Source organism: Tachyglossus aculeatus, chromosome 1 (assembly GCF_015852505.1).
Source record: "Tachyglossus aculeatus isolate mTacAcu1 chromosome 1, mTacAcu1.pri, whole genome shotgun sequence".
In the NCBI taxonomy this organism is placed as follows: Eukaryota; Metazoa; Chordata; class Mammalia; order Monotremata; family Tachyglossidae; genus Tachyglossus; species Tachyglossus aculeatus.
The window spans coordinates 99,554,982-99,567,996 of NC_052066.1; the positions used below are offsets into that span (position 1 = coordinate 99,554,982).

At 43.7% G+C, this 13,015-nt stretch overlaps 1 non-coding gene across 1 annotated transcript; it reads left to right on the forward strand.

Moving 5' to 3' along the window:
- Positions 1–275: 275 nt before the first annotated feature.
- On the forward strand, positions 276–413 carry LOC119935862. The gene has a single exon (XR_005453473.1). It is a non-coding gene; the product is annotated as a small nucleolar RNA SNORA7 (small nucleolar RNA).
- The last annotated feature ends 12,602 nt before the right edge of the window (positions 414–13,015 follow it).

A 13,015-nucleotide genomic window follows, 5' to 3' on the forward strand; every position in this document is an offset into this window, starting at 1 on the left:
CTCAGTGCCACTGGTGATCTCTTGTCCCTGCCAGTCATGTACTTGCTGGGGCAAGAAAATCAACGAGCAAGTAAGCAGGCAAGGGTTCAGCCCACTGTGATGGGCCCATGAAGGTTTAGGACACACAGGACACTTCAGTGGCTCAAGTGACTACAACGTTAAGCCGATGTTGTGCTTCAATGTCATGGTCCGGCTGGTGGTTTCCCTTGGGAGCCACTGTGGTCTTTGCTTGCCCACCTTGACCAGTTATTTTTCAGGATCCCTGCTGGGTCTTTCCCTTCTCAGGGTCGCACCTGGAGAGTTTCCAGTACTCTACCAGTCTCTACTATGGGAGGGAGAGTCAAGCTGAGGTCTGTCCATGCCATTCCTAGCTTAGCCAGTGGCTTGAGAGTGGAAGACAATCTGCTACAAGTCAAAACTCCCCTGTGCTGCGCAGCAGCAAGGAGAGAGTCAAGGGCAGAGACTCACATTTACTGCATGGAAGGGGGCAATGGTAAACCACTTCTGTATTTTTACCAAAAAAACTCTATGGATTCACTACCAGAATGGAGTGGGGCGTTCGGGGAGAGATGTATCCATGGTGTCACTATGGGTCAGAGACAACTCGACAGCATAAGACAAGACAAGCTGGGCCTTTCCACATCAAACAACACCCTAGGGGGTTTTCACCCAGAAACCTCTCCCATGGAAGCTAGCCAAATCAGACCAGGTCTCCTGATTCTCAGAAAGTTGTTCTTTTCACTGGACCCACAGCAGGGCTGTATATGTAATAGATCTTAGAGCAAGAACTTAGATATTAATAATAAAAACTAAAGCCATCGAAGGAAAAAAAATAGAAATGAACACAACTGCTAAGGTGGGTGTTGGATGGCATGATGGGGAAAGTGATGATTGTGGTATTTATTAAGTGCTTATAAGTGCCAAGCACTGTACTAAGCACTCGGGTAATTACAGATCCACAGCCTAAGCAGGATGGAAGGAGACAATAAATTCCCATTTTACTGAGGCACAGAGAAGTTAATTTACATGACCAAGGTGTTATTCAGAGGATGGCTCTGGAAGGAGATGAACTTTTAAAAAGGGTTTTGAAGGTGAAGAAAGACTTAGGATTTGAGTGTTTGAATTGTGTTGGAATTGCTTGTGTGTTTTCCAGGGGATTGTCTTTGCTTTCCTACATTACACTTCTATTACACTTCCTTCTAGACTGTAAGCCTGTTTTTGGGTAGGGATCGTCTCTATATGTAGCCAACTTGTACTTCCCAAGAGCTTAATACAGTGCTCTGCACACAGTAAGTGCTCAATAAATACGATTGAATGAATGAATCTGTGACAGTGCTCTGCACATAGTAAGCACTCAATAAATACGATTGAATGAATGACAGTCCTAAAAGTAGACTTTGGCATCAAAAAGTATGTGTAAAGGTATATATAGGGGCAAGAAGCAGTTGGTGAACAGGGTTAGAACTTATTTTCTAATTTATTAATTATTAATTAATCATTATTATGGTATTTGTTATGCATTTACTATGTGCCAAGCACTGTTCTAAGCACTGGGGGAGATACAAGGTAATCAGGTTGTCCCACGTGGGGGTCACAGTCTTAACCTCCATTTTGCAGTTGAGGTAACTGAGGCACAGAAAAGTTAAGTAACTTGCCCAAAGTCACACAGCTGACAAGTGGCAGAGCCGGGATTAGAACCCACGACCTCTGACTCCTAAACCCATGCTCTTTCCACTGAGCTATGCTGCTTCTCCACTGAAACATTAGTTCCCAGTTGCCAATTTCATTAATCACTCATTGAGAAGCAGCGTGGCTCAGTGGAAACAGCCCGGGCTTTGGAGTCAGAGGTCATGGGTTCGAATCCCGGCTCTGCCACGTCTGCTGTGTGACCTTGGGCAAGTCACTTAACTTCTCTGAGCCTCAGTTACCTCATCTGTAAAATCAGGATTAAGACTGTGAGCCCCACATGGGACAACTTGATCCCATTGTATCCCCCCAGCGCTTAGAACAGTGCTTTGCACATAGTAAGCGCTTAACAAATGCCATCATTATTAATATTATTATCATTCTCTTAAGAACCCTCCAATCATTAATATAGAGGGGTGATTATAGTAACTTTATGGCTTTAGACCTGTGATACCTTTCCATTGAGGAGCTTAGATTCTTTGGCCAGCCTGGGTTCAGGTTTCCTAACAACTTCACTTTTGGATTCTGTCCATAAGATCAAACCAAAAAACTGTCAGAAAGCCATTCCTGGGACAACTCCAAAGAGTAGGTTCTGAATATCTTCATAAAAAGTTATTTTCTGGGCATTTCTATTGCAGTTCTGCCTACTCACGACTACATTAGGCTCTCACTGACTAAAAAGGGGTGAAGCGTTATTGGTCTAGAGTTGAATTCCCGAAAGCATTCATGATTCATTCATTTACTGTATTAACAAAATGAAATGGGTTGAAAAATGCTTATGCATTGCTTAGTAATACCACTGATCGATTGATTCTGGCCCATCAACTTCTTACTTGCCCCTCTCCCTGGAGAGTGATAGTAAGACCAGTCAGAGCTTTGCCTGGGGATCTCTGAGGAGGAGAATCAGGGAAATCACTTAGTCAAACAGTTCTTCTCAAAGGTCATGATTGGTTTAGCTGATAGGCTTGGAGATTTTCTTTATATTTCATCCCAGTTCCAGAATGTCCTTCCTCTTTCTCACCTTGCTTGAAGAAGCAGCCTGGCTTAGTGGCTAGAGCACAGGCTTGGGAGTCAGAGGACGTAGGTTCTAATCCCGGCTCTGCCACTTGTCTGCTGTGTGACCTTGGGCAAACCACTTAACTTCTCTGTGCCTCAGTTACCTCATCTGGGAAAATGGGGATTAAGACTGTGAGCACTGTGAGCTCCACATCGGACAACCTGATCACCCTGTAATAATAACAATGGCATTTATTAAGTGCTTACTATGTGCAAAGCACTGCTCCACCTACCCCAGTGTTTAGAACAGTGCTTGGCACATAGTAAGCACTTAACAAATATCATAATAATAATTTTTTGTTTTCCTGTTTACTGAAACCTTCTCTGATTTGTGATTTCAATCAATCAATCATATTTATTGAGCGCTTACTGTGTGCAGAGCAGTGTACTAAGCGCTTGGGAAGTACAAGCTGGCAACATATAGAGACAGTCCCTACCCAACAGTGGGCTCACAGTTTAAAAGGGGGAGACAGAGAACAAAACCAAACATAGCCAACTGCACATTTTGTGAATGCCCTTCTCTTATTATCTAAAGACAATCAGGTTATGTTGTCCCTTTTCCGGTTCACAGTCTTTTCTGTCACCATAAGCAGCCTTTATTGTCAGGTTCTCGCTCTACCCTGGCTAAATTATCAGGGCATTTCCTGACCACCCATGAAGAGATGTTAGAAAAGAGACAGAACTGGCGAGAAGTCGGAGGGAGGAAATGGGGAGAGTTAGGGAGCAATAGTCCCCTAGCCTTGCTTCCATTCCACACCACCCCTGAGTAACACCTGGATCCAGTATTGCTCTGTATGCTGAACATGATATTTCATTCTGTGGGTTACTATGCAGGGATGCAGTAGTGGAGGTGTGTTTTGTTTTTTTTTTTTGGGGGGTGGGAGGAGTAGGAGGAAGAGGGGCTTGGGGGACCCTCTCACAGTGACTCCAACCACTGTTCATGGAAACCTGAGGTCGGCAACATTTAATACCAAAAAAAAAAAACCCTCTAGAGATGTTTCTAACTCTAAACTAAAAAACTGAAAAGCAATAAAACAGATCCCTCTAGAGGTCATTATTGTAATTCGTGCTCCAAGAGCTGGTTTCCCACTAAGGATTGCTAAGGAAGAATAAAACTTCCTCAACTCATACTCTCCCTACAGTGTTTGAAAATACTACGAAGCACATGGGATCCTTATCTCTATCCGTAGCTTTGAATTCAACATGCCCACCCAATGGTTTCCCAATATCCAACCCTGTTGTCACATGAAATAACATGGGAACTCAGAAAATCAAAATCTAAATTGAAAGATTCCCCCCTGACCCTTTGAAAAGTGATTTCAATTCTTTATTCAATACCCAAGCTTTCATTCCAAGCAAGCACAACACTTGTAATCAGAGAAATAAATTACCACCCAAGCACCTGGAAAGGGCCTGCTTAGACAAGGTAATGAGGAACATGCAGTATGCATGAGGATTTTGAGGCTGAAGAAAAATGTAAGATAGGTTCTTTGTCAGAGTACATTTTTACAGTTCGTCTTACTTCGGCAGCAGATTCAAAAGCTTCTGCTGCCAAAGTGGGAACAATAATATTTGATCCAGCAGTAATATATTTAAAAATCAATCATCTCTAATTTTATAGAACAATAATTTTGATATTTGTTAAGTTCTTACTATGAGCCAAACACTGTACAAAGTACTGGAGTAAATCAAATCAAATCAAATTGGACCCAGTTGCTGTCCCATAATGAGGCTCAAAATCTAAGGGGAGTAGAGAACAGGTGTTTAAGAACAGAGAAGTCGAGTGACTTGCTCAAGGATACCCAGCAGGCAAGTGAAAAAGCTGTTTTTAGAAACAAAACACAAAAACAAAAAGGAAACCAAGGTGTCCTGAGTCCCTGGCCTGGCTCTTTCCCCTAGACCATGCTGAATGGATAGAAAGCAAAGAAAACAATAGAAAGAAAATTGGATAGTGACTGTTGAGGCAGAGGATCCTGCAGAAACACCAGGTGATTATGAGCCAACTTTATAATGTCATTTTAAAAACTAGAACTTTTACCTAAAATTCACACCACTTCAACACACTTACTGATCAATGAACTGATTAATAATATTTATTGAATGCATTTATAAATACCCTGTGCAGAGAACTGTACTAGGCTCTTGGAAGAGCTCATCTTCTCCCTCAAATCCTGTTCTCCCCTCAACTTTCTCATAAACATTGAAAACACTACCATTCTCCAAGTCTTACATGTCCATATCCTTGGCATTTCCTCAACTCATCTCTCTCATTCCACACATATATTAAATCTGTCACCAAATCCTGTTAATTCTACCTACATAACATCTCTAGATTCTGCCCCCTCCTCTCGATCCAAACTGCTGCCATGATGAACTCCTAGAACGCCCCTACACTCCACCGAAACTGCCCTCTCAAAGGTCACCAATGATCTCCTTCTTGCCAAGTCCAATGGCTCCTATTCTATCCTAATCCTCCTCGATCGCTCGGCTGCCTTTGTCAATGTGGACCATCCCCTTCTCCTCAACACATTATCCAACCTTGGCTTCACAGATTCTGTCCTCTCCTGGTTCTCCTCTTATCTCTCTGGCCGTACATTCTCAGTCTCCTTCGCAGGCTCTTCCACCCCCTCCCATCTCCTTACTGTAGGGGTTCCTCAAGGGTCACTTCATGGTCCCCTTCTGTTATCCATCTATATTCACTCCTTTGGTGAACAGCTTCAACTATCATCTCCATGCAGATGACTCGCAAATCTATATCTCCTTCCCTGTTCTCTCTCCCTCCCTCCAGGCTCATATCTCCTCCTGCTTTCAGGACATCTCCACCTGGATGTCCACCTGCCACCTAAACCTCAACATGTCCAAGACTAAGCTCCTTATCTTCCCTCCCAAACCCTGTCCTCTCCCTGACTTTCCTGTCACTGTCGATGGCACTACCATCCTTCCCGTCTCACAAGCCCGCAACCTTGATGTCATCCTTGACTACACTCTCTCATTTACCCCACATATCCAGTCCATCACCAACACCCACTGGCCTCACCTCCACAGCATCACCAAGATCCACTCTTTCCTCTCCATCCAAACCACTACCTTATTGGTTCAATCTCTCATCCTACCCTGACTGGATTACTGCATCAGCCTCCTTTCTGATCTCCCATTCTCCAGTCTCTCCTCACTTCAGTCTATACTTCACTCTGCTGCCCAGATTATCTCTTTACAGAAACGTTCTGGGCATGTCACTCCCCTCCTCAAAAATCTCCAGTGGTTGCCTATCAACCTTCCCATGAAGCAAAAACTCCTCACTATTGGCTTCAAAGCTCTCCATCACCTTGCTCCCTCCTACCTCACCTCCCTTCTCTCCTTCTACAACCCAGCCCACTCACACCGCTCCTCTGCTGCTAACCTTCCCACTGTGCCTCGTTCTCACCGGTCCTGCCATCGACCTCTGGCCCATGTCCTACCCCTGGCCTGCAATGCCCTCCCACCACACCTGCCAAACAAGCTCTCTTCCTTCCTTCAAAGCCCTACTGAGAGCTCATCTCCTCCCGGAGGCCTTCCAAGACTGAGCCCCCCTTTTCCTCTCCTCCTCCTCCCCTCCCCATTGCACCCACTCCCTCCTTCTGACCTACCCCCTTCCCCTTCCCCACAGCACTTGTATATATTTGTACATATTTATTACTCTATTTATTTTATTATGATGTGCATATAGCTATAATTCTATTTATCTATTCTGATGTTAGTGGCACCTGTCTACTTGTTTTGTTTTGTTGTCTGTCTCCCCCTTCTAAACTGTGAGCCCACTGTTGGGTAGAGACTGTCTCTGTTGCCAAATTGTACTTTCTAAGAGCTTAGTACAGTGCTCTGCACACAGTAAGCACTCAAAAAAATTATGATTGAATGAATGAATGAAGGAATGACTGAATGAATGAATGAACCAAACATCATATCTTTCCTTGACTTCTGTATCAGCCTCCTCTCTGGATTGCCTGTGTCTCCACTCTCCAGTCCATACTTCACTCTGCCGCCCTGACCATTTTCCTAAAAATCATTCAGTACATGTCTCTCCACTACTCAAAGATCTACAGTGGTTGCTTACCCACCTCCACGACAAATAGAAACTTTTAACTATCACTTTAAGGCCCTAATCATCTCTTCCCTCTTATCTTACCTAGCTGATCTCCTTCTACAATCCTAACCACACACTTCTCTCCTGCCAACTTAATCACTTTATTTCATTCTTGTCTGCTTCGCTGCTGACCATTTACCCTAATCCTCCTTCTGGGCTGGAACTCTCTCTCTGCTCATAACCGACCGACCCCAACTCTCCCCACTTCAAAACCCTACTAAAATCATACCTCCGAGAGGTTTTCTCTGACTAGGCCCTCGTTTCTCCTATTCAACCTTCCCTCTAGATTTCCTAATAATAACAATAATAATGGTATTTAAGTGCTTACTATAATAAAAATAATAATGGCATTTGTTAAGAGCTTACTATGTGCAAAGCACTGTTCTAAGTGCTGGGGGGATACAAGGTGATCAGGTTGTCCCGTGTGGGGCTCACAGTCTTAACCTCCATTTTGCAGGTGAGGTAACTGAGGCACAGAAAAGTTAAGTAACTTGCCCAAGGTCACACAGCTGACAAGTGGCAGAGCCGGGATTAGAACCCACATCTTGTGACTCCCAGGGCCATGCTTTTTCCACTAAGCCAAGCTGCTTCTCTATGCACTTGGATCTGTTTCACTTAAGAATTTGATACTCACCCCGCTCTTAGCCCCATGACACTCATACATATATCCTTATACTCTCCCATTCCCCTATAAGTAATCCATTTTAATGCACATCTCACCCTTTAAACTGTGAGATCCCAAGTCAGAGAAAACATATACCAACTCTCCTCTATCATTCTCTCCCATGTGCTTTGTGTTTTGCTTGGCACACAACTTTCAATAAATAGCATTGCTTGAATGGAGAAACAGTATATAATCCTTGTCTGCAAGGAGCTAATGGGAGAGAATAAGACAATACAGTTAGGAAAAAGAAAATGGAAAGACACATACATTGATGAAATTGATATTGACTTCCATACCCTACTATCTGAGCATTATTCATCAAGCTACATATGTAGCTATACATATATATTTCACAGGCTATTCTGAGTGCTTAAACATGGAGGTGGTATAAAGGTGTTGAAGATTAGGACCTGGGGAGTGGAAAAATTAAGTAATTGTATTTATTAAGCGCTTACTCTGTGCCAAGTATCGTACTAAGCACTGGAGTAGATACAAGATAACTGGGTCAAAAACAGTCCTTGTCCCATACAGGGCTCACAGTCTTTATCACCATTTAAAGATGAGATAACTGACCACAGAGAAGTGAAGTGACTTGCCTAAGATCACACAGCAGGCAAGTGGTGTAGCTGGAATTAGAACCCAGGTCCTTCTGACTCCCAGAACCATGCTCGATCCACTTGGCCACGCTGCTTCCCAGGGAAATACCTCCTGGAAGAGGTAGGAATTTGAAGATTAGAGAGTTGTAATCCAGCGGATTTAAAAGGGGAGGGAGTTTGAGGCAGGAGGAAGTGTGTGAGCATGGACTAGAGGGCGGAAGAGTTGACAGTAAAGCACAGTGAATTTCTATTGAACTTCACTTTACATGCACAGAGTACTGCACTAAGAGCTTGGGAGAGTACAATATAACAGAGTTGGTAAACACATTTTCAGATGAACTATTTCTATGGTTTGCTCCCATTCAGGCTTCAACAAGTTTGGTTTCTGGGAAATGAAAAGAGTGTTCTGAAAACAATAAGTGGACTCAGTATGTCCAAGACTGAACTGCTTATCTTCCCTCCCAAACCCTGCCCTCTCCCTGACTTTCCTGTCACTGTAGACGGCACTACCATCCTTCCCGTCTCACAAGCCTGCAACCTTGGTGTCATACTCGACTCCGCTCTCTCGTTCACCCCTCACACCCAATCTGTCACCAAAACCTGCCGGTCTCACCTCCGCAACATCGCCAAGATCCACCGTTTCCTCTCCATCCAAACCGCTACCTTGCTGGTTTAATCTCTCATCCTATCCCAACTGGATTACTGCATCAGCCTCCTCTCTGATCTCCCCTCCTCCTCCCTCTCCCCACTTCAGTCTATACTTCACTCTGCTGCCCAGATTATCTTTGTGCAGAAACGCTCTGCACGTGTTACTCCCCTCCTCAAAAATCGCCAGTGGCTGCCTGTCAACCTACAAATCAAGCAAAAACTCCTCGCTCTCGGATTCAAGGCGGTCCATCACCTCACCCCCTCCTACCTCACCTCCCGTCTCTCCTTCTACAGCTCAGTCATATTCAATAAATATGATTGAATGAATGAGTGAATGAAAGTGCTCAACAAATACCACTTTCCGATCGCTATCTTACCCTTCCCAAAGCTCTTCTGGATTGCATTCTATTAATTCATTGTTCAGCACATGTTTGGATATCCTACTGTCATCCAATCCCCTCACCTGTTCCAGTCAACAGTGCTCTGTGGCTGAACCTGGTTTCCACACTACTGTTTTTCATTTGCTCCTGAAACCTGTGATGGATAGGCTGGCCACTGAAAACATGGCAGGCCTAATAAACATTACACTGTGCATAGCCCCCATTGGATGTCCAGATGCAAGGAGAGGAAACCAGGAATCAATCATTCAATCATTACAATAAATTATTGACGTGTACATAAATGCTGTGGGGTTGAGGGTGGGGTGGACATCAAGCGTTTAAAAGGTACAGATCCAAATGCATCCTCTAGGCAGACAGGAGAGAAGAAGCCTGGCGTAGTGGATAGAGCATGGGCCTGAGAGTCCGAGGACTTGGGTTCTAATTCCAGCTATGCCACTTGTCTGCTGTGTGACCTCGGGAAAGTCACTTAACTTCTCTGTGCCTTGGTTCCTCATCTGCAAAATGGGTAGCAAGACTATGAATCCCCCTTCTAGACTGTGAGCCCATTGTTGGGTAGGGACCATCTCTATATGTTGCCAACTTGTACTTCCCAAGCACTTGGTACAGTGCTTTGCACACAGTAAGCGCTCATTAAATACTATTGAATGAATGAATGAATGAATATGGGACATGCACTGTGTCCAACCTGATTAGTTTATATGTACCCCGGCACTTGGTTCAGTGTCTGACACATAGGAAGCATTTAATAAATACCACTAAAAATTAAAAATCAATCAATAAATAAGAGAGGAGTAGGGGAAATGAAGGCTTAGTCAGAGAAAGCCTGTCTGAGAAGATGTAAAGCAGCATGGCTCAATGGAAAGAGCCCGGGCTTGGGAGTCAGAGGTCATGGATTCAAATCCCAGCTCCACCAATTGTCAGCTGTATGACTTTGGGCAAGTCACTTCAGTTTTCTCATCTGCAAAATGGGGATGAAGACTGTGAGCCCCATGTGGGACAATCTGATCACCTTCTATCCTCCCCAGTGCTTAGAACAGTGTTTTGCACATAGTAAGTGCTTAACAAATGCCATTATTATTGTATTATATGTGCCTTTGATAGAGTGTGAACATAGGGAAAGTGGTTATCTTCCAAGTATGAAGAGGAAAGATTTCCAGCCCAGAGGGAGGATATGGGCAAACGATTGGTGGTGAGATAGATAATAATAATAATAATAATAATAATAATAATAATAATAATAGCAGTTATTAAACGCTTACTATGTGCAAAGCACTGTTCTAAGCGCTGGGGAGGTTACAAGGTGATCAGGGTTGTCCCCCAGGGAGCTCACAGACTTCATCCCCATTTTACAGTTGAGGTAACTGAGGTCCAGAGAAGTTAAGTGACTTGCCCAAAGTCACACAGCTGACAACTGGTGGAGGCAGGATTTGAACCCATGACCTCTGACTCCAAAGCCTGGGTTTTTTCCACTGAACCATGCTGCTTCTCTATGAGAAGCTTCTGCTTCTCTTCTGCTTCTCTTCTGCTTCTCTTACTCTATCTAGATGAAATCTAGTTAGAGTAAGTTGGCAATAGAGAAGTGAATTGTGAAGAATTGGGTGTAGTAGATCAGTGAGGTAAGGTAGGAGGGGACAGAGTGATTGAATCCCTTAAAACCAACGGTAAGGAGTTTCTGTTTGATGCAGAGATGGATTGGTAAACACCTCTACCACCAAGTGTGGTGTCACGTACCCTTCATTCAGAAAAATAACTATCATTCAATTGTATTTGTTGAACACTTACTATATGCAGAGCACTGTACTAAGCACTTGGGAAAGTATGAAACAACAATAAACAGATGTATTCCCTGTCCACAACGAGCTTATAATTTAGAGGTGGAAAGAGGAGACAGACATTGATATAAATAAATGTTACAGATATGTGCAGAAGTGCTGTGGGACTGGGACAGGGGAAGAACAGAGGGAGCAAGTCAGGGCAATAAAGAAAGGATGAGAGAAGAGGAAAGGCAGGCCCTAGAAAGGGAAGTCCTCTTGGAGGAGATGTGCCTTCAATGAGGTTTGAAGGAAGGGAGAGTAATTGTTTGTCAGCTTGGAGGAGGGAGGACATTCCAGGACAGAGGCAGGATGTGTGAGGGGTTGGCGGTGAGACAGGTGATATGGAGGCACAGTAAGAAGGTTAGCGTTAGAGGAGCAAAGTGTTCAGGCTGGATTGTAGAAGAAGAGAAGTGAGGTGAGGTAGGAGGGGGCAAGGTGATGGAGTGCTATAAAGCCATTGGTGAGGAGTTTTTGTTTGTGGAGGTGAATGGGCAACCGCTGGAGTTTTTTGAGGAATGGGGTGACTTGTCATGAATGGTTTTGTAGAAAAATGATCCGGGCAGCAGAGTGAAGTATGGACTGGAGTGGGGAGAGGCAGGAGGCTGGGAGGTCAGTAAGAAGACTGATACAGCAATCCAGGTGAGATAGGATGAGTGACTATTAACATGGTAGCAGTTTGGATGGAGAGGAAAGTGTGGATTTTAGCGATGTTGTGGAAGTGGCACCGTCAGGTAGTAGGACAGCTTTTCCTTTTTGAGTCATGCTCTGAATCTCTTAAGATTAGGATGAATATGTTTTCAAATATGAGTATACTGGCAGTGAGATCCTATAGACATGTCCAAGTGTGACTGAAAACACGAAAATGTGATGGACCTACCCTTCCGTGTTGTCAACATGACTACAGCAGTCTTGATCAGTTTCTGGAACAGTTTTTCCAGAATCACGTACAAACCACTATTCACAGCTAATCATAGGACAAGATCAAAAACCAGAATGAGGTCCTGGAATGTAATCAACCCACCAGCACTGAAACAATCAAAGAACATGTGGACAACAGCAGTAGCCCCAGACAGAGCCTCCTTCCTCTCCCCCTCCTCACCCTCTCAATCCCCCCGCCTTACCTCCTTCCCCTCCCCACAGCACCTGTATATATGTATATATGTTTGTATGTATTTATTACTCTATTTATTTATTTTATTTGTACATATTTATTCTATTTATTTTATTTTGTTAATATGTTTTGTTTCGTTCTCTGTCTCCCCCTTCTAGACTGTGTGCCCACTGTTGGGTAGGGACCATCTCTATATGTTGCCAACTTGTACTTCCCAAGCACTTAGTACAGTGCTCTGCACACAGTAAGCACTCAGTAAATACGATTGAATGAATGAATGAATGAATGAGTATAGCCAAGTGGCCGCTAGTTAGGGAACTGAATGGATTGGCTCCAAACTGGATTGGACAAAAGAAAAAAATATCAATGAAACGTTGTAGTGAAACATTCTCGAGACAACAGAGCTGTAGATCGTTGAAAGACCACTATACTAGTTGAACCAGCCTGACAAGAAGCAACTGGGAGGGTGTTTGCTCTCTTCAAGAAGTGACTTTGAAAGATCAGGGTCACATCTTGATGGGAAATGTTTGGGTCTGGGTGTCAGAGGAACTGGGTTCTAATCTTGGCTCTGTCACTTGTCAAATGTCTGACACTGGGAAAGTCAATGCACTTCTTGGTGTCTCAATTTCCCATCTGTAAAATCAGGATTCCATACCTCTTCTATCGTCATACGTCAGTCCCATGTAGGACAGAGAATATGCTGAACTTGATTATCTACTCTAGTGCTTAGTACAGTGCTTGGAATATAGGAAACTCTTAATACCACACTTATTAGTATTATTAGCAACAGGCAGATTTGAAAATAATAATAATAATAATAATAATGATAATGTTGGTACTTGTTAAGCGCTTACTACGTGCAGAGCATTGTTCTAAGCGCTGGGGGGAATACTGAAAACAGAGGCAGGACCAGTCT